The 7,007-nt window shown below is 43.7% G+C and overlaps 1 pseudogene; it reads right to left on the bottom strand.

Annotated features, from left to right (window-relative positions):
* Window positions 1-440: 440 nt before the first annotated feature.
* Window positions 441-2,522, bottom strand: LOC147421982 (uncharacterized; annotated as a pseudogene).
* Window positions 2,523-7,007: the final 4,485 nt, after the last annotated feature.

Genomic DNA, 7,007 nt, shown 5'->3' with positions numbered 1-7,007 from the left:
CTGGCCATTGTGGCTCATGAAGATCTTCCTTGTTGGTTTCTATGTTAGTGGTCGTTTTGGTCTCCATGGTTTCACCTAAATCAGAATCTTCTTCAGCGTCATTCATATATACGCGGTCGTCACCAGTCCCTATGTTGGTCTTTGAACTGGGGTTTGACTTCGCTACTTTTTGCGATCTTTCTTCGTGTTTTCTTCTTTTTCTGAGATTGGGCAATTGATACCGTGTCTCTTTCCTCAAGAATATAATTTTGTTTTTGGAGCATCAATCATGTGAGTACGTTTAGTGGTACCACAGGTGTACTTGGTGATGGCTCCTCAGTAACTTCAATCAAGTTTAATGGCGTGATCTTCGGTGCATTTGGATTATTTGGACATTGGGCAATCAAATGATCTATGCCACATCGATTACACATGAGTATTGGCATTGTAGACGTGCTCGCTTAATTGGTTTGCATAAGTGTGGCGTTCTTTTGTAGCCTAATAGGAAACTCGGCTACACGATGTGGACCTCCACACTCATAGCATTGAAGATGTGGTCTCTTAGCAGTGTAATTGATATGTTGGCCTCTTGCCGCAAGAGCAGCTACTTGATATACAGGTTTGACTTGTCCCCAATAGTCCTCCATGTAGTATTGTGGACTTTCTTTAAGCACATCCATCCCATAGGCGATATTAGGATCTATATCTTCCTCATAGCCTTCCAAACAAGAAATAGATGACTCACAACCAACTTGATTCACAGAAGTGATTCTCGGATGTGGTGGTTGAGGTCCTAGCACTGGAGGTGGTAAGGGTGTTGTTTGAACAACATTTTGGACCCTAGGGACCATGTGTTGTGCTGTTTGTTCAAGAGGTGGGGCTGGCATCAATGCAGGCACTCAAGGTGTGTCTGTCCATGCTAAGGTTGGTCTATTGGCCATCGCGCGCTTAAATACTATGCAATCCTTAGCTTGATGACCATACCTCCCACATGCATTGAAGTTCCCATTGGATTTTACTCTAAATGTAGGGCATTCACTGGTACTATGCGGTCCATAGCATACTGAGCACCATTGTTGCTCCCTTCTTGGATACATATGATTGTTTTGCGGAGCACGACTGTCTCTAAGACTCTCTTGAATAGCCTTGGTGAGATCTGCTAAAGTCATCTCAGATATCTTTGGCTCCTTAGCAATAGGCTTTACGGTCATTGGCTGATGCCCCGATGCTTGTGAGCTAATAGATTTAGACTCAACAGACACTCTTTCTCCTTGAATCATTAAATTATCCTCCAATTGGATTGCATTGGTGGTGACTGCTTCCCAAGTGGTGATACCTCTAATGACTAGGCCATTGTAGATATCCTCATGTCGTAATCCCCTAATGAATCTATCCAGCAATTGGTTATTGTTGAAGCGCTCATTTGGATTACAACGAGAATTCAAATGCTTCAAGCGACTTATAAAGTCTCTCACCGACTCTCCTTCCTCTCGTTGGGCTTTCTGGAGCTGAGAGGCTACACCCCAAAGCAGTCCCTCTCGTATATATTCTTTTAAGAAGAGTCTCCTAAGAGTAAGGTAAATCGTTTTTTCTTCCACCCTTAGGGTTCTATACCAATCCTCAGCCTTTCCACTTAAGGTTAGGCTTAAAGCATTGCTCTTATGTAGGTCATTGTGTTCTCCTAGAGAATCGCATATTTGTTCAAACACTTCGATATGCTTTCTCACATCCTCGTCTCCACTAAATTTTTGTGTGAGCTTGGCTATTTGTACTGCCTTACTTCTAAGCTCTCTATCAGGCGTGTTACACATATTCTCAACAATAGATCGACCAATAGCTTGAGCAAATGTTGCCAAGTCACCTAAGTGAGTAGGCATCGTGGGTGAAGGTGCTCCAGAGACTACATGTGGAGTAGGTATTGGCATTGGGCTTGGCGCATAAAAAGCCCTTCGGTTCCATGTTGGGTACGATGTTGTGCCATGTGGTGGTCCATAGTTCATATGGGTGGCCCTAGGCATAGCAGACGTCGGATGTGACATGCTAATGCTAGCCGATATAGTCCCATGGAAATAAGAACTTGTGTATTGTGGTTGTGGAGCATAGGTAGTTGAAACAATGGGAGGGGTAGGGACTACATGAGTACGTGGACCCAAAGGTGCAAACAATTGGTATGCACTTGTAGGTACTATTGCAGGCATTGAGCTACCATGTAGCGGTGCTTTACTAACAAACGAGGTCCATGGTGTGTTTCTTGGCATGCCCATCATTGGGGTAGGCATGGTAGCCATGGTGTCATCAAGGGAAAGATGAGCTAGACTTGGAAAAGTAAAGCTATCACTTGTGGGCTCAGATTGCATTGAGACCCCTGGCGAAACAACATATGGGGGATCAATGGGACTCACTGGGGGAGTCTCCATTTGTGATAGAGTGGGTTGTTTCCCTTTGCCCGTGTCTAAAAATCGCATAGGACCCGTCGAAGGTATGTTTATTCCTCGATTTTGCCTCTCGGACTGGACAATCCTATGGATGACATTGTAGATCATGTGTTGTTGTTCCTCTAGACTAGTGGCACTAGATGTGGATTGTACAACTTCTAACCAACCCACATGGTATGTGTAGCCCATGTATAGGTCGGTCAAAGTCTCCGTGTGTAGGTCATATTCTCAATTTTCATTGAGAAATACCCCGTCCAAACTTGGTGTACTAGAGGGTTGCTGTGAGGTGGTTGCAATGTTGCTTCCCGTGTTTTGACTTTTAGTCACCGCTATCTTAGAGGCGACTTTGGAAGGTGGTAGCTCGGTAGGGCCCTCATTAAATGAGGTAGGTAGAATGTCCACGTGGACACTCTGAGGGAGTGTGGGGTCTACAGGAGATGTGAATGGTGATTCTACTTCCCCACCCCCTTCGTTTACTTCACTAGCCGTAGGTTCAGAGCGCGTAGCTCTACTAAAAGTTTCCATCAAACGACTAAAAACACTAGTTCCAGGTTGTTGGGCCCAGCTAGGTACGGTTTCATTTGTTCCCGCAGGGCTTTGTGTAAGATGCTCTTCCATAATATCGTAGTCAGAGGAAGAGTCGCTAGCCGCTATATTTGGGTCTTGGATTGCACTACCTTGGGTCCCCGCCGAGGGCGTAGACCCTAGCGTGGAAGGATAGTGAGTACCCCTGTAAATCAAAGCACTAGCTAGTTGTTCGGACTCTAGCACACGACCAGAGCGTAGATACATGTGTTGTGGGTGCCCTAAAAGTGTCGGCAAGTACCCTCAAAGGTTACTTGCTTTGTTTTGTGGGTGTTTTGCACCTCGTTTTCTACTTGACTTTTTCTTGTTTTTGATGTTTTTTGAATATTTTTTAATGTTTTTTTTTTTATTGAAGTGTGTGATAGCTCGAAACAAGCGTATCACTTAGAGGGTCGCTGTGTGCTTTACAACACAATTTTTGAGCATCTGACGTTCCGTTGGTTCTCAAAAAATCGATTTTTAGCTATGTGTGAAGCTAAAATTCGTTTTTTTAAAAGGCGACTGAGGCCTAGGCCTGAGCGTGAGCTTGGGTTTGGGTCTGGGCTTGGGTCTGGGAGATATTCCCGATCTACCTTTAAATTTATTTATTATTATTATTTTTTAAAGGATAAGGTCGCCGCGGCCTGCGCGAGAGCACACACACGCTCTATCTACCTACTTCTAACTAATATACCTACTCTTACACACTAACACACTCTATTAACTCTCACTAATCTACTTCCTACTTACTGTACACAGAAAACTAACTACCTTAATACACGGAGAATAAACACAAAACCTTTGAAATCTCTATTAACAAAGAAAACTAACTACCTTAATACACAGAGAATAAACACAGAACCTTTGAAAACTCCATTAACAAAAAAAACACACAGTACAACACCAAATCCTTCTTCTCATCACACACACCCTCCTTCCTTACCTTTCCTATAATTGAAATTGCACCACGGAGAAGCACAGAGTGCTACTCGAGCTTAATGCACGGCATTCCCCGGCAACGGCACCAAAAATGTGCGCGTATGTCACACGTGACAATGCAAGGAACTTGTTGATACACCGTGTGCGAGCCACAAATGGCTCCAAGCACACAACAAGCCTAAACTAGTAAGCTCAAAGAAGGCGATGGTGTGTCACTCACCGCTCTACGCTTGCTTCGTGGAGGATTCCTCGCCGCGAAGAAGAAGGAGACGCCGCCACGCCGCGCTCAACCACTTCACCGCTGTCGTGCCTTCGTAATGTTCGATCGCCCACACACTCCCTGTCTCTCCCTCTCTCACTCTCTCTCTCTCTCTCACACACAAAGAGATGAAGAAGAAGAAGAAGGAGATGGAGCAAGAGCACTCTTCAATTGCACAAATGAGAGAATAAGTGAATTTTAGGTTTAGTTGACTTTTATATGAGCTCGCCCCATTCACACTTGGGCGCCCATGCTTAGCCAACTAATCCCTTGAATGTTCCAGTTAGAGTGCGCCTCTCATCGACGATCACTCTTACCCTTTTCCTATTGGACCGACAAGCCCGGTACCTGACTCTACCAAATAAATAATACAATGTCCGCCGTAGGTTAGAACGTCCGTCGTAGGTGATAGGGTGTCCGTGAGCCGTGAGCGTTAACAACAAGCGACACGGAGTGGCGAAATTCCACCCCAGAAAGTATTGGCCCCAAACCTTGGCACCGAAAGAGAAGGCACGCCTGAGAAAAAAGAAGGGAAAGGAGAGGCTTTTTCCAAAGCTTCGTATGAGATACTACAGACCTTTCCAGATCTCGAAAAAGATCAATGATGTCTCCTTCCGACTGAAACTGCCTAACACTGATTCACAATGCATTTCATGTGAGTCTCTTGAAACCCTTTAAAGGTGATGTGCCGGAATGATGAGCAACCCGAAGTGGAAGAAAACGAGGAGATCCTTGTTCCTGAACAGATTTTGGCACATAAGGACAAAAAGAATAAGGGTAAAGTACGAAGGCGGTTCTTGGTTAAATTCAAGAACTATCTTGCATTGGATGCAAAGTGGATGGAGGAGGAGGACTTATCAGATACTCCTCAGATTGTGAACCTTTGCCTTGAAGCTTTTGGTTTAGCATAGTCTACTCCAAATGGAACCCCAAATTCAGCTTGACTGGAAATCTGGTGCGGTGGGCTGCATAAGAGGGGAGTTACTCCGCTTCTTTGTCAACAAATGCCTTGATTTTTAGAATACTAGAGTCACTAATGTATCTTTCAGCTTCTAGGACAGTGAGAGCTGACAGTATTCTGCTGTATGACTTTATAAAATGGAATTCCTGAATATGAAACTCATTTGTTCTTGACTTGTTTTAAAGTTCACTATTGTTGTTGCAAAGGGCTTCTCTCTGCTTTAGTTTGGCTTACTGTCGGGATAAGATTCTCTTGGGATAAAATTCTCTTCTTCTTCTTCTGTAGTCCTTCCACACAACTGATTACTTGGTGAGCCAAAGGCTCTTTTTGCACTATCTGGATGCACAAGCGAACACGTGCCATGAAAATCTCAGCAGGTAACTAAAAAAAATGCCCTCCTGAAAATTTGAGCACGTAATAACAAGAAAAGAAGCAGATTTGCAGATGCAGATCGCAGCTTTGCAGAGACAGTTCACCAGGTCGACAGTTTAAAAAATATGGCACTTGCGAACTAAATTTTACCGGACATTACAAGCGTACTTAGGGTAGAGGGGCCAATAAGGCTACACCTAACTGGGGGGGAGATTTGATGCATCAAATGTTGGAATTTTTGATGGAGAAGGATTTCACTACAGTCTCCAGACCTCCCTCAACAAATGGAAGTGGAATGATGATGTGGCACCATGGTTTGAGGAGTGTGGGGAGGGTTTTTCCAAATTCTATGGAAAAAAAAGGGCTTCAGTAAGGTGTGCAGGATACCCAAAGGAAGGATAAAAACTAATGTTAAGCGAGTCTATCCCCAATCTGCAATAACCCATTTAGTAGCCAACACCTGGCTCCTTGGCTCCTACTGCATTTTCTCACCAGCCTGTACGCTCGCTCTGGCTCACGCTTTGGCTCACACATCCTCTTCCATCTCCTCGCTCTGGCTCACGCTTTCTGGTGCATGCAGCTTATACTGGCTTTTATTAGTATGTAAGCAACATGCCACTGAATGCAACAATGCAATGGAATGCAGCATGCGAGGGGGTTATTCGAGGCAGCAGCGTTGGGGGCAGCTAAGCCTGGCCTTCTTCTACAGTACATCCACAAGCTCTTATACAGCTACGTCGCAAAAGAGCAATGCCATAATTACAACCAACAACAACAGGCTAGTCTTCTACCTGTTTTTGTAGATTGAAATCTAATGTGTATACATATATGTATTTTGATTCTTGCAAGTTACTAAGGGATGGTGGTGGACGTATGTCATTGGCGATGGATGTGACTGAAGGACATGAATAGGAATGCTCCTCAATAGGGTGAGGGTCTTTCATCCTCACTCAGTAATTATGACAGCGCTTAGTGTTGATTTATAATGTGAAATTGTTTACTGCATCTGCATCAGAGAATATGAAATCTTCTAAAAGTAAGATTTGAACAATATAAATACACTCTTAGAAAACACTGGAGAAGAAATGAACTTGAAACATTGTTCTTGTAGTTGATACACATGAAACTTATAACAATGAAACTCTTGTGTCTTTGGATTCAAGGGATCAAAAAGGGAAATAAGATATTTAAACTAGGCTGGTAAGATAGTCTAAAAATTTACAACTGTTCGAGCAAAAAGATTCAAAAGATATTCCAACAAAAAGATGTGTGTGAAAACAATGCAGGTACACTGTGCTAAGGAGGGGAGGATATGAAGTTGGTAGGCAAAATAACTTTGAAATCAAAGTCCCGTCTTTAAACAGGGAAGGACTTCTCGGTCTCATTTCTGGCTGCGTTTTTGGATTCTCATTTTTTCCAATCGTCGTCTTCGAGCAAGGGCATGGTAAGGTGTGTCGACATGCAAGGCCTGTAGTACAAACTTGCTATAGAGCCTTGC

The sequence above is a fragment of the Adiantum capillus-veneris genome, chromosome 27 (assembly GCF_014529385.1).
Source record: "Adiantum capillus-veneris isolate H3 chromosome 27, ASM1452938v2, whole genome shotgun sequence".
Lineage (NCBI taxonomy): Eukaryota > Viridiplantae > Streptophyta > Polypodiopsida > Polypodiales > Pteridaceae > Adiantum > Adiantum capillus-veneris.
The sequence above is the reverse complement of the archived record's forward strand: the minus strand, read 5'-3'. Positions and strand labels throughout refer to the sequence as shown.